This window comes from Zerene cesonia, chromosome 19 (genome assembly GCF_012273895.1).
Source record: "Zerene cesonia ecotype Mississippi chromosome 19, Zerene_cesonia_1.1, whole genome shotgun sequence".
Lineage (NCBI taxonomy): Eukaryota > Metazoa > Arthropoda > Insecta > Lepidoptera > Pieridae > Zerene > Zerene cesonia.
Genome location: NC_052120.1, coordinates 8620444 through 8637024, shown reverse-complemented (window position 1 = coordinate 8637024; position 16581 = coordinate 8620444). Strand labels below are relative to the sequence as shown.

Below are 16581 nucleotides of genomic sequence, written 5' to 3'. Positions count from 1 at the left end.
GTAAATGTTATCGTCGTGTAAGATATTCATCCCCACAAGCATTATGTCTCTTTATTTATTTTTTGGAGTGGTTTTGAAGTCGATTTAATTTTTGTGAAAAAAATTTATTTTTATCTTTTTAGTGCAGAACAAACATTAATTTAACCACTGTCGGGACGGATTCTCGCTGCTTACGCCGAAGTTCGTTACTTCAAAGTTGAAAATCAGAATAAAATAGACCAGTGTCCTAAATTAATATCGCACTTCCATTAAACACGGGTTGCTATAACTCATATCTCATTATTTTTTACAACTATTTATTATATAAACGCAATTGGTGCATCTTGAAATATAACTTAAGACTATGGCCTCATGAAATACGATATAAAAGTTTTAACACAATTACAGGCGTTCGTTTTTTAACAAACACGATAAATCGTCTGGCCAACTTTTCTTCTGCATATATGATAGTGACACTTCTATACAAACGTGTGTATTACAATTAACAGATTTTTTAAATATTGTCGTATAGAATGAGTCAGAATGAATCAATACACCACCTATAGACTGACAATTTCATACTTCCGATCACGCAATTAGCAATTACCTCGTCGATCCTTTTATGTTTGTCCCTCATCGGTGACGAATGACACGTAGCCGTTCCACATCGGACGCGCATCGGCATTCGGGAACCGAATCTCTTCGACTGTTAAGTGACAACGCTATTTATACAAACCACCAGTACAATTTGAGCCGCGTCGCCGGCGAGCGAACGAAGCGCGCGCGGACCAACGCATATTGGAGAACAGTTTATTTCTAGTACGCTAATGACCGATGTGTCACGTCGGGTTTTTTAAGACAATAGACGGTACGATAAACATTTGTTTCGCTAATGGCTTCTCGGGAGTCGGCGAATTTTGTAGAAAAACATTATATACACGAATTTATAAGTACAGACCATATCGTTTAAAGATACGGATAAAAAATAAAATTAAAAATATGGAAGACTGTGTTAATTTTCCTATACATGGAAATAATAAACGCAAACCGCGTATTTGTATGCTATATTTTGTAAAAAAAAATAAATCCTACAATCTATTTGACTCTGCAACAAAATATATAATATACCTAATACATATCGGACACATACAATCCAATGTCGCCTTTCAAACGTCCCGCCGCCGAACACTCGTAAATATAAAATCGTCGATACTTTTGAAGCCAAGTGTCAAACGATGAAATCAATCAAACTGAGCCACCGCCCACATTGGCATATCACCGAGCGTCGCTCGCTCGGCCGGATCGGCTCTTGACCTACCGCAACACAGCGCGAGAGCCGGCGCGGAGACTGTAATGCGAGTTTATGTGTTCATATAATTTTAATTCAGTATAGACGACATTCTAAACTGAAAGAGTACACCGAAGAAACTATAATTGATCGTATAATTTACATTTTTGCATGATTGTCACACTATCATTTATATAAAATTAATTGCGCACGCCGACTTCGGCCGGGATTCGAGTTGACGTTTTGTGGAGACAAATACAACAGATGAAAAAACAATTAAAACCCTCGAGTATATCTTTCTTGAGTTATAGGTGCCGTAACGAACATTACTTTCTTTTATACATCTTTTTGTATAAATAAAAATTAATCGCTGAATGTGTGCGTTAAACCTCCACAAGTCCTCGACCAATTCGAACATTTTTTTTTAATTTTATGTGCCACGGCCCGAACCGCTAGTTCTAATATAGAAGAGAGAAAAGAGAAAATAGATGAGCACTTTAATAGATCATTTCCAAAGAAACATCCCTATTCCCCACACATATCAATAACGTATCGGCGCTATTAAAATGTCTTATCCCTCAATCAAAGCATAACAAGTGCCCCCACCCAGTCATAAAACGGGGCATAACGACCTCACAGTTCCGTCCAATTCAACACTTGACTCGCCGCACAAACGATCAATGCTCTCGATGTAATGGTCCAGCTTAGCGCTTGTACACTCAACACACTGCATAGGTATGTAGTATATATATACTATATAACACGATATAACCCAATTCGAGATCCATCCGAGGCACAGGAGTGATGAAAACGAACTGTAAAAGTCTCTGGTGCACAGACGGGCAATGTTTAACCTATATAATGTTTTGATTTGAGTTCAGACTCACAAACAGTTAAGTTTTATTTTATAATGTGGCGAATGCTTTTGCGAATACTCGAGACCCTGGAGGAGGCTCTGGGATATGTCGGAGTCCTATTGCAATAGTAGACTACCGCCTTAACTCGTTACGGGGTCACGGGTGTTGGTAGAATTCGTTCGCAACTAGTGGAATATTACACAAACAAAAATTATTTACACGTGTATGACGTCCCAATGATTTCTACTTACACTACACTTTCTTTGCCTATGCATTAAATAATAATTTATCACACATACACACACATACATAACTACACACACACACACAAGTTTATTTTATTTTTTAATTATTGTTATACTGTTTAATCAGTTAAGGGTAACACCATATTGCTTACATATTTTGAGTTTGAAGTATATTATCTAAAGTAATGTTATAAAGGTTTGTACGTATATCTGTGTAACGTTTTCAAACAAACCACTGTAACGGTTTCAAGAAATCATCCACCATCAGAGAGCTGCTTATTCACTGAGTCACATACGCTATAATTATTTTATTTAGTTTCTATCCCGTCTTGGAACGAGAGGCTAGTCCCTTATATAGTATATAGTTTATGCAATATAAAATCAAATCTGTTTCTACACCATATGCAAATACGAAGATTCTTAGCACTTCACAATGCTCGATTAAAAATAAATCATCACATACATATGTTTGCATGACTTACATCCTCTCTGTCACACGAGATCCGTAACTGACGGTTTTGTCTGTCTCCGTCAACGGATTTAATGAAATTTTAACGTTCTCAGTCATAATGTTACTTCTCGCATAATGGATAAAGTTCAAATTTGCATACGGCACATCGTATCTTGCATGTCGTCCGAATGAGATTTGATTCCTTTTCTAATTTTAACAATGTCTCGCAAATACTTTATTGTATTATAATACATATTTATATATAGAATGTATGTAAGAGTTTCAGGAATTATCGTGGGCCTATCTGTCTGATTTTATAATTTTTACTATGAATTTTTGTACCTCTTTGCGTTTTTTTTTGGAGAATACTTTTTGTTTTTTGAAGTAGTGTGTAAGGTAAGGTTATAATATTCTCACTAAGGACACTCCCTTGCAGAAACGGCAGCGTGTAGCAGTTATTAAATATAAGCTATTGCGTTTAACACGACAAGTGAGGGCCGGGCCCTAATCCCTACACACGATTTCCTACAACTTTCGCAGCACATTTACCAGTATATACATACTCGCGGAGAGAGGTACATACGCATCCAGAGAGTTATTACAATGTTATATATAGTATAATTCAAACTCAAACTCAAACATTTATTTAATCAACTACACTTCGTTAAGGAGCGCTATTGAATCGTCATAATTATAAAAATAATATTTTATTCCAACAAAAAAATTATAACTCAAAAAGTCTAAAGAGTAAGTGATATTAATGGGTTATTTTCAATCGACTGTAAGAACGGAGGAGATTCTCAATTTTATTGTATTCTTTTTTTTTTTACTGGATGAACCGATTTCGATTACGTTTCATTCATTTGAACGCTGATGCCTCCCGTGTGATCACATTAAAATTTAATCTAGTCCTGATAATTAAGCCCATATCAAGCAATGAATATATCATATATATATATGAAATCTAGGAAACAATGTATTAAACAATCAAATAAAAATAAATTAATAATTCTTTTTGGAGATATTACGCATTAAGAATAAAAAAAACTTAACATTTCATAAAAAAAGACTATTCATCATTCAGCTAAGTGATGCTAGTAAATACATTAAACAGTTTATAATGTAATCCGACAGCTTGGCTCCGAGATCTAAATCTATCAAGATAATTATTATGCGTCCGCACATAATGCTCTGCAACTATGTTAATATCAAACGCTAATTTTGTGTGTCCAATAAATTAGAGTAATTATTAACATAAAATAAAACTAGCACGTCATAAAAGTGTAACATTAAACATCACTTTTGCAGTACGATAGGTGTCCACAACGGAAATTTGCATACTGTAATGAGAATATTGTAAATAAATCGCATTTTATGTTTATTAAAATAAATAACACTGAACACGTCATCATTCGATAGGCGTGAACTATTAAATCAATCGTAATCGTCAATTTTCACAACACAAATCGCCGCTACGCTGCGTTGTCAAGATCAGATTAATCCATGTAAAAAAGCATATATCAATTACAGGGAATCGCTTACATATTAAATGCACAATTGTTCCGCGTCGCCGCATCGAAAAATATGCATGTTCAGGGTTATGTCGGATATCGTTAAAATATTATTATTCGGATGCGATTTGCGAAAAAGTGTCGCGATCCGTTGTAACGTGATTCATTGAGTTGTAATTCAGGGTTGGGGGAAATTTCGCGAGCGCTGGAAAAAGTTGCTTATTGCCGATATTAAGTCGAGAGTGGGGGCGAGGAAATAGTGAATTTATTAGGCACCCCCCCCCATTACATTACCGACGTCGGGGTGACAATGTAAATGTGGCTATGGGGAGAAGTTCGCAAAGAAAGTGCGTATAGTAATGATATTAATCTGTTTTATGGATGACGTTTATTGTTTTCGGGCCTCGGCTTTCGCTATTCGCTGTTCCGTCCCGGTAACATTACGGTATTGCTTGTGATTTATGGGAATGCTAATTTGGTCGAGCCAAAAGGAAAATCGGCTATATACGAATCAGCAAGGGTTTTAAATATGAACGGAAATTTAAAAGAATGATTTGCGTTGAAAAAAATTTTGCCAATCTTAAATGGGACCATATATATGACTTCAGCTTTAAAAAAAAGAATCAGAAAAATAAAAAGTACAGTCGACATGATAACGTCCTCTTTTTTTTTTTGAAGTGGGTTGAAAAGAGGCACGTAAAGAAATTCCTTTAATATATTAACAGAAATATCGATACTTAGTTATGCAATATGTTAAATCAAAATCAGTATATTATGTCGATACAAAGTAATTAATAATTATAGACAAGAGGAATATTGGACATTAATACATTACTATAAAAACACACATATATATTTGCACCAGCATAGAATTAAAAATAAAATTAGCCATTCAATGTTACAATAGGTACTGTAAATAACATATAAATTCACGGTCACACAAAATAAACGAGACAGCGTTAAACACTTACGCAACGAGTGTCTAAAATACGCAAATATTGATTAAAACCGCCGTTTTGTCAAAAGCACGTAACAATAAAATTGATTATTTATTTTTTAATATTTATCCTCAACCTTATTGTGAAGGTTGTGGAAATCAGAAATCGTCCAAGGCCGCATTATGAAAACGATGCAGCGAAAAGTGAATATTAACTCGATTCTGTTGCAATGACCATCGATGGATTAGCGCTGAGACAAAATCGTTTGTGCTCAATGAAGCAGTGATGTATACATAGTACGGAGGAATTGACGCTCTTCTGTTGTGTATGTATATGTATAAACGGCAATAAGAATATGTGTACTGGCACTGTGAGTTAACGTATGCAATAGTGGTTGTTTAGTTTGCGATAATGAAGCTTGTAAAACTATTTCTCGGAATAATCGGTAATGATTTTAAGCGGCGAACCGGTTATTTATGTTGTCGCAGCATTGGGAGATTCCTACATATTGTGTCGCTATGTCAATAGCAGAATATGAATAACTTGTTGTATGAATAATATCCGTAAGGATTTATTGAATGCAGTTATAATTTATCTGTACTTTCTGCTATGAATTCATTTCTATTAAGCGAAATAATGTTTCAAGAATAGAAACCTAATTTTTTATTATGTTTTCACAAAATGCTAGTCTAACAACAATGTACATACAGCGCAGTTTTTTTTTTTATTCGCGTTATAATATTTACTCACAACAAATGTATTAACAATTTAATATCTCATTCATAAGAGGGCGTGCAAGGCCCCCAGGTGCCACCGTGCTGCAGCATCTCCCGCCGAAGCATATTCTACGGCCCCACTATCATTACTGGCATACAGCCAATGAATATAGAATCGTTTGGGAAATGCCGTGTACAGAAAATAAAAAATAAACTGCGTATTCGATTTTCAAAATGACTTCTAAATTTCGCGGTCTATACAGTCGTTAACACATATATTATAATGCGGCGCGTAAACGGAGTAGGTAGGTAGGTAGTAAGTACAGTCGTGTAACAAATGCTGTGTGGACCTTCTGCGGTGATTAGCGATGCCTTGTCAATTTGCCGTACACGCTCGCCTGTGCTGCTTATTGGGTACAGTCGCGTAAAGATTCACTTGTAATCATATCATCGATTTTTTATGACAGAGCAAGAATCAAGTACGCCGACTAATATAGAGAAATATTACAATTTTTTATCATTTTTATACGTTTTGTCTAAAAAAATTGTTTTTAATAATCGTAAGGCAATGCTATAGGTATCGAAAAATTGAAGAAACACAGTAATGTATGGGGATATAAGAACTCTTTACTTTTCATTAACGAGACGTAACAACCTTAAAATAAAATGTTTCGCCATTACCATTAGTTCGCTGGAGCAAAAGCGAAGCAAGATACAAAGATGACAGTTGACATATCGAATACTCTTACCTACTTTTGACGGGTACATCATTAATGTTAGGTACTTAGTAGAGTCATTTGTTGAGGATGTTTTTAAAATACAATACCCTACAATTCTATAAAAACATGATGTCATCAGATGTGTATAAGTCATAGATATGAAAAAGTTTCCAGAATACACAGAATATTTTATGGTGAGAAAATTTAAAAAGTAACTTAAATATAGCTAATTATAGTCTTGTGCAAAATACAGGTTTTTTTATTAATTATTATAAAATTAATCTGGCATAAATAATACTTTAAAAAATAGGGAATGCTATTATCGATATCTTGAAAGGGAGTTACTTAATTTTTAAAATTAATTCCACCGAAAACAGCGAGTTCACTAAAAGCGGTATTTACATTAAGGCACCTAATTGACACCCAAACAATTATACGGCAATAACGCGAGCTTAGCTAATTATGCCTTTTACGGTTATTGGAATTGCAATTACAAATCTATTACCGATCAATTTCACAGCAAAATGGCAACATTTATTAGTTTCATGCTTTGTTGAATCGATCACTGTTTATGTGCGAGTGTGTACTTGTATGTGATGATAGGTTTTTGAATGTCATTTGACATAATTGAACATAATTTTAATATTGATATAAAATATTTATAAAGTAACTTACAAATGTATAATAGTTTCATAGAATATGTCCTATGAGAATTTAAAATAATTTAATTTGTTATTATATTATTCGTGTTTATGAAACTATTATAACTGTAAGCCAAAGGTGTGTTCGTTCATATTTTTACGATTATGCTACGAAGACTTCATCCAAACAATGAAATATAACAAAATAGAACAAAAAAAACTTACTGCTGCATCATTGGGCCCATAATAATATATTATTTACAACTAATACACTTTCCCGCGCGACAGTACCCACACAGTCAACCGTCAATACGTAGGCAAAGAGCCTAGCTAGTGCCTACAGCAGCGACTCAACTGGAGGTGACGCTAAATGAATTGGCATACATTCCGTATCGACGCAAACACGTAATATGGAATCATGCAAATAGTATTAACTTGTTAGTCGACGACGAGCAAACATTATAATATTTTTCAACCAATGTTTTTTTCAGACTTAACAGATATTATCATGATCACCTATTAAATAACCATAACGAATACTGGCATTTTTTAAATGAAATAATTTCGTATTTATTATCTTATATATAAAATTCCTGTGTCACAATTTTAGTTACCAAACTCCTTTTTTATATTTCTAATATTTTTTATTTAATGTTTGATTTTTTTAAAGAGTACCTATAGAGAAATGTGTATATAAAATAATATAAACAAATTTGAGCGTACTGTAATATCACATACTAAATAAAAAAGGTTAAAGGTGAGGTAAGAAACAAAAAAACAGTTGAATAGACGACCTATTCGGTTGAGAAAGGCATCAAAACTTTATATTCCCATCTTCGAAATTTTCACATTAAACATAGGTAGTAGGAGATACTACAACAGAGCTTGTTTTATAAAAACAAAAGGATTTATTGAGATACCTACGTGGTTGCCATCTCAATATACTCTTATGTTATTGGATAATCGCGTGCAGTATGCAACTGCAAGTGATCGATTCTCCCACAAACTGGGTCGCGTGGTTAAATTGAAAGAAATCACGACATCCGAGCATTTCTTTGACATATTCGATAATCGATTATGTAAGTCTGATTGAACCTACGATGAATTTTTTATTTTTTTTTGTTACTATTGCAACAGCGGTTCATGTTGACATAATATATCTTTTTAGCGAATAACCGGATATTTCTATTGATAAATTGGTATAAACTGAAAATTACTCAAACGCTTTACAATACATATCTAGATAATATAGCAGTAACTACAATAGATATATTTTTAAAATAAATAAAACGGAACCTTGTAATGGAAGTGAAACCATTGAAGTGCAGAAAAATATTATAGTCTGTGACATGCAAGTCCGAGACGTCGCAAAATATCTTTATACTCTGTGACACTTGCACAGCTCTTTGTTGCACTCGAGTACATTTCCCACAGATAACATAATATCTTATTCACTGTAAAAATAGTACTAAGACGGTAATAAGATTACACTGTTGAACACGAGTGGGGCAGTTGGATTCAAACGATAATCAGATTTTTCTCTTTGATATAATACAATTAATTTACAACATCTACAAAGAGGTTTTACTTTAATTTCACTTTGTTATTTGAAAGTAGATTTACGCCCGCTGCCTCGGTCACTCTGCGTAGACCCGTTCCCTGGGGATTTTCAGAATCAAAACTATGCTTTATCCTTTACACATAGAATATCTATAGCAAAGGTACAAAATATGTTTTGTAATGAAATTTATTATAATTCACACTGACTAATAGTTACTACCAGTACGATGTAACTACGGCATCGTTGTTACAATCGTTCTATTTCATAATGAACAGATATCATAAATCTTTGAAACAACGATTATTCTTATAAACGATATACAGTTAACGTTCAGCACTCGCGACATTTCGCATTTTCATTACGTTATTGCGATTTAAATATTAAAATAAATAGTCACGCGCCAAAACGGCCGCGGCGTATTCCGCGCGGCCATAAATAAAATTTGTCGGTCAAAAATTCATTCAATTACTTCGACAACAATAAAACACAACGAGATTCATCAATATATAAACACGTGAACAAACAAATACGCCGCTCAGAAAACATCACTATTTTATTAAAAGCAATTTCCTACGGCCTCACGGCTCACGCTGTTGAAATATTTTGACATAAACTTCAGTTATAGACGATGCGCTACTCATTTTCGCATCAACATTTTTTTTTCTGTTTATAAATCACGTTCACGGCGCGATTTGATTGCTTGTGATTTTTATTGCCCGCTCTTTGTTTTTTCCTTTCGTCTTTTGTAATCATTCTTCAATCGAATGTTTTGATAAGAGACTATATAGTATCACGTTACGATGAATGCGAGCTAGGGCGTGAGAATTTTGAAGTATATAAAAACACGTTTCCGTCTTTAAAATAGAACAATGTTTTATTTACAATGTACAAACGACATACGTAATCATTAATCTCTTACAAAATTTCCCTCAGGTTCTTCCTCACAATAAATTCACTATTCTTATTTCAATACATATACTATTTCAGCGACGTCTACTGCGACGGCTACTCAAAATTCGTGCTCGCATTCTGGAACAATATATTATGACAATAATTCTGGATCGCACATTGCGAGGATTTGCTACCGGCAGATGTCGATGTATCGTACTCCAATCTGGTTGCATCGGTTCCGATTCGATTTGATGCATCGATTCACAGCTCTATACCTGTATCGCCGATTTACGGGTGAATGTCTCGGTTGCATTATATCATATGGAATATTGAATTGGTCTCGAATATTACGCGAAACTTTGTATGCGAACTATTCGCATTAATATCAGTGTAGATACGGACGTAGTTCAGTTACACAGAAACGCGTATTCTGTTATTTCTACGATATTAGTTGGGAGTTTAATAAGAAAACTTGAATCGCTTACGCTGAATACATTGGAGGTCTCTAAAAATACAATCGATGCATGAAGTCAGTATGGTTCCCTGAGCATAACTACTATATTATGATAAAGTATATGCTCTGCTTTTTATGTTTTCCGTTTTACATTCACTAGGTAAGTTATTTACAAGATTTAATCTCTTGAGTGTTGGTGTAACAAAAATCACTATAATAATTAAGTATGTACTCTACACCAGTAAAAAAATATTTGTACTCTAGACATATGAAAAGAACAGCGAAGTTAGTTATAAAAGAACGAAACAAAATCCTACATACATACTTGGTTCACAGCTCGTGACTTGTTCACATTATTGTAATGTTTTATTCATGACTCGGTAGTGCAACTCAAGTGTACGTTTAATTAATTGATCCGCTCCGCAATGCAAACAGACACATCGGAAGAGCGGTAACGCTGATAAGAAATCCATGCAGTTGACAGCGATGTGTGCTAAGCTTGTGTTATCTTAAATATATATACTTAGGTACTTACAATAAAAATGCTCTTGTTCGATCATAATATTATAACGTTAGCCGCTTGCACCGCATCCGCCCGATTTAGAACGGTGTAAAAGAAATGTACTTAGTCTCAATTGGTTCTTGTATGCAAACAAAAAAAAACACAAATGTGTTGTTGAGGCCCGTTTCCTTTTCCTCACCCGTCCTAGTCCATTCCTTCTTTCCAGTCGTTAATCCTTTCCTTTTCCCTTACCCCATAAAAGCGGGCAGCGCATTCACAGAGGTACTACCTTTGCGAATGTTTATGGGCGGTGGTGATCGCTTACCATCGGGCGAACCACCAGCTCAGCTGCCCGCTATGACATAAAAAAAAAAACGCTGATAAGAATTCATGTTATAATTTATTAGTACATAATATATTGAAATTCATGTGACATTGCACCGGTGTCACCGCTCGCTCATAATGTTTTTGATAGTTTTATTTGACACTTAGTGTCGTAAATTTTGCATGTATTATATATTGTCATTTAACTGACAGATAAGCTGAAGAGAAGGCTAACAGGAAGACGTAAAACAGTCCTTATAATTAATCGTTGTTACTATTCAGCAACCAACAATGCATCCGCTACATCCTGGCAAATATAGACGATTGAATAAAAATTGTGTAAACACACCCCCTACACCAGCTCGCATATCCGCTCAGAAACGCAAACAAAGCGGTTGTTAGTGTATCAAATAAATTTTTAGTATTGCCGACGAAACGTTGTGTATCTATCGACATACCTAGTGTTAATGTAACCCACAAAAAAATATAATCCTCAGTTATCTGGCTTGTGCTAGAGACCTGAGTTTAATCTTAACAAAATGTACCATGCATGTTGAATTCAAAGGACACAATAATATATATTACATCCTCACTACTTTAGTATATATTATACGTAGTAATTTCAACCTCTTATTGAAAGAGATGAATATTGATCTTTTTGCACGAAAGATCCTATATTAAAAAAATGTATGGCTAATGCCTTTTTTAAACATTAAAACGACGTTTTAAATTACGTAATAATTGTATATACATGTCGAAACTTATAATTGGTCTTAAAAAAACAAAAATTTCCTCGTCATAATATTATAGTGTAGACGTATTTAAAGACGTTTTTACACAGGTCGCGATGACACAATGGAAATTGTGTAAACGCAGCCCAAAAGCACAGATTATATCCGTTAAGAAACGTAAACAGCGGCGCCGCAACACAGGAGATAAGAATTGACTGTCGCCGACTTAGCAAGACGTTACTAACCCTTTGCTTCAAGCATTCTACAACTCTTGTAGTTTTCAACTTATTTAACATGATATTGGCAGGAAATAAATATAAACTTATACACAGCTATATGATCCTAACAAGATAAAGCTGATGAGATTGTTCGTTGGTTTGGACGAATCACAGGTACTACCGATTGCAACATTTATTTTACGTCGGATACGTTACGTGATCCCCGAGTGCTGATGCTAGGATACATACCACGGGCAATGCCGGGGCGGACCGCTTGCTTTCCAATAACCAGTGGATAGGATGACCTCCTACATACATTAGATTTAGAATTGAAAGTGTAACAACAGATGTATAATTTTATATAATGCATATTATGTTTTCTGTGTTTTTATATTATGTTGTGTGAGTTTATGTTATTATTCTGATAAAGGTCGCCAGTATCAAATAATTTTCTTACGTATACTCTGTACATATAAGAGAAAGTGAGATAACTTAGATTTATCATTAAGGTGTTTTATTAGATTTTTTGATACTTAATTTATTGTTTTGAAAAAAAAATGATATGAAGTAGAATAAACATCACATGCAACTATGTCATAGTAAGTGACAAGAGATTAAGGTTATATAAAAAATAACAATAAATGCAATTATTACATTTCAAACTGTTTTTATCTAAGCAATCGATCCATAGTCATTTTAGGTATCAATTTACTTTCAGAATCCGCAGTTACGGATTAAAAGGAATTTTTTATTGATTTTTCTTTATAGTAAATTCGTAAATTGCTTATATTTCTTTTGAGCCCAAGCTTAAGTTGAAGCGAAATATGTAAGTATTCAAATATTTAAACTGTGACAAATAAAATAAATAAAACATATCTATATCTCTCTAAATTTTTCTATGTAAAGCAACAATAAAATGTACAGACAGGAACATCAGATAAATCCCCGTTTCGTGACGCAAAATCTTATAAAGAGGGCACTCAGTATCTAGCAAAAGGATCACCTGAACGGGAATCCAGTAAATGTTTTACAAATGTGTCAGAAGAACTCAGATATTATTTGGCATCCAAACGTAGGTACATTCGGATTGAAGTCGACAATGAGATTTCACTTCACCTATCCTTTATGGGACGAAGTGTAATTTTGTGTGTTTAAATATATTTTGATATGGTACGTGTGTTCTAGTTTAAAAGACAATGTTTTAAAAATAAATTGAAATACTTTTTGTAACAGAGGAAGCTGTATAGTGTAGGTATACATACTGGTTTGTTCATGTAATAGAGTTTAAAGAAGAAGGTTTAATTTTATTTATTTATAGAAATATTGCAAGCGCTTTGTTTCGAGACGATATATCACTGCATAGTATATAAAACAAAGTCGCTTTCTCTGTCCCTATGTATGCTTAAATTTTTAAAATTACGCAAAAGATTTTGATGGGGTTTATTTGATAGTTTTTTTAATATATAGAATGATTCAAGAGGAAGGTTTATATGTATATTAACATCTACTAAAAAACTCCGAATTAACGCGTGCGAAGCCGTGGGAAAAAGCTTTTTTTTTAATTTTTTTTTAATGTCACAGTCGGCAATGGAGCTGGTGGGACGCCTGATGTTAAGCGCTACCACCGCCCATGAACATTTGTAGAGGCGTAAAGGCGATTACAGAGCTTATGCCTCTCCAAATAGATTTCCGACTTAAAATTGGGAAGGGATTAAGAAAGGATTGGCGAGAGGAATAAGGGAAAGGACTGGGAAGGGGAAGTAAAAGGATATGGGCCTCCGGTAGCCTAGCTAGCCATTATATATAATATCTCGCATCACAAGAGCTGACTACTTACTAAAATTTTCTAAGACACAGCAGAACTACACAAATACCAAAATGATAGTTGCGTAGTGAATTAATATATCAGCGAAAGATAGTTCAGCAGTGACGGCAGAAACACCGTGTCATTAATTAGCAGGTCGATGAACATAAAGCCAAAACAAAACATCGCCGCAAAAGCCGCAACAATTTTCTATTTAGCAATTGAATAACGCCTCATTGTAATTTCATCCGTGGCCCAGTTCGAAAGTCGGAACCGCTGGAATTCCAAACTGCGTCACCATTATTACTAATGCACGCGTCTTTAGGGACGTCCCTATTCAGTGATAGTGACGCCGAGCGCCTTTTGTTTTCAACTCAATTAAAAGTTGAATCGCGGGGAGACAGCGCCCCGTTGGCCGGGACGTCGTTAGCGTGCCCCGGAATAAGGCTGTTGTTTCGTAGATTGGATAATTGGAATGTACACCCCCAAAGTTCGCATTACAATTATTGAACTTTGCCAAAACTTCACAGTGAATTGTGTGCTAATCTAATATTGCTATCGCCTATTACCTATTTATGCGTATTGTTATGTACGAAGTGGTTTCTAAGGGAACGAAAAGATTGAAGTTTAAAGTTTTCTTTATTTTCTTGGTGTATATTATGCTAATGAGAATTCAAAGAATACATGAAATTTATTTGAAACCCGTTTAGTTGTAATCCTTTCTTATCAGAAATTTGCAGATGATTCAGAGTACATTTATATCAGTATATAATATATACCAGACACTTGTATAAGCCATAGTTTCCTTCTTTCCAAATAGTAACCGAAGTTAAATATTTGATTTTACGTTCGCGCGATACGCTCGGTTCAACGTGTGAATTACGCTTCCCGGGGCAATCCCGCTGCAGCTACACCCGGGGCACGGGCGTGAGGTAAGTTCACATTGAAGTGAGAGGATACGCAATGCTCTATGAATATAATTGTAGACAAGAGTTCAGGCCACATGGGGAGCTTGAAATGATTTAATTGCTTATCTATATCAGTTTTCATATGTACAAAAGATTTTTACAGACGAAGAACAAAGGAGAGGAGACCAACATAAACTTAAAAACCCTTTGTATATAGCAGCTTCAAAACCTAGCCTAAGAGGTGCGGTTTTGAAAATTCCCCTCAACGGAGTGAAGTATTCTCTCCTCTTTCGAGCGACAACTGCTATTAGTTCATTTCATGCAACGCGACATTTCGTGACATCTAGTTTTCCCAGGCATCCGTGCGTCCGCGTCGCGTCGCGTCGCATCGTCGCCCGTGTGAAACGACCCTAACGGGTATAACTTCACGTAGACGCGGCGGCGTTTCACCTGCGGATAAGCCATGGGCAAATACGATAGTCTGAATTATGGGGGATTAAACTTATTGAAGCCACCGTTCGCGGGTCCGATTTAGGTTACGCTAGTTGGATCGAACTAACGTTACCGTACGTAATGTAGCAATGTCGCAGGCAAGTTGGTATTTCTTCTTTTTAAAGGTCCACAAGCAGCCGCGTTTCAAATTGCAGTATAGCGGGACAAGTTGTTTGTATAATTATGTCAATTAATATTTGATGCATAATTTATTTAAACAAATTACATATAGACCTACATATATGTAATTCGCAAAACTTTTTTTTTTTTTTTTGTATTATATGTATTTAAATCGAATTAAGGGCTATAACCGAAAAATTCCAACGAATTCAGAATTATTCCCGTGCATAATATAGAAAATAAATTATCAAACCTACAAGCCTAATGCTATTTAACGACATTAACATCGATAAGAACATAATGGTTGAAATCGTCAAGTATCAGTAGGTAATATGCTTCAAGGCATTTTCATGACATAACGTTACCTATATTTAAAATATTTAAAAAAATCGAGGCTTACTAAGCAAACTCGAACAAAACGATTCTCATTTTTTTTATTTTTATCCCACAATTAGAATTGCCCTATAGAAAATCACTAACCTCGATGCATTTACATAATTACCTATTATACAACAAAAGACTACGTCAGTATCTTGCTGAAGGCCACGACGATTTTCCTTTTAATAATAATTTACTCAGGGCTCGCATAAAACAAGCCGTATCTAATAGAAAATCGCATTGCATATGAACGGGCAGCCCTAGTCTCAGGGGCTAGTACCATAATGCAATGCATTATAGCGACAATTTACTTCGCATAAACTGTAACATTTTCACGGCTCGTTGAGTTCGCGCAGTACAAGCGAGCTCCAATTGAGAGCGCGCTCTGTACCACTAAGTGAAATTAATGTTAGTCGGTAAAGTTGAACTATGGAGAACACATTACCGGGAAGCTATTGGGCAGCTATTCGCCGGCGGAAATTATACATCGTTTGTAATTCATGCTACTGAGCGCAAATAGTGGTGTTTAATACTGTATTACTGGGAGCGGGAGTATTTCTTCGGCTTTCATGCGAACTCTTTGTGCTCTCACATTTTTCATTTTGTTTCCGACCTAATGCCAGTACCTACCTCCTACGGTGTGTAATAAAACAATCATAATGCACCGATTCTGTATGGTTTATTTCAGACAACTAGTAATCATAAAGCATTGACACAAATCGTGTCTAAGCAATTTACAGATCTTCACTTCACTCTAAGGCGAGTCAATTAAAACACAGGTATACCTAGTCTTGCCATAAATATTGTAATAAAGAAAAAAGAAAATTGTTAACTGCAAATAACATTTATTACT

General features: G+C 34.9%; 1 protein-coding gene across 1 annotated transcript in view; it reads right to left on the bottom strand.

Annotated features, from left to right (window-relative positions):
- The window catches only part of LOC119834360 (CUGBP Elav-like family member 2), a 109034-nt gene that overhangs the window by 33233 nt on the left and 59220 nt on the right, over positions 1 to 16581 (bottom strand). The gene's annotated exons all lie outside the window — the stretch shown is intronic.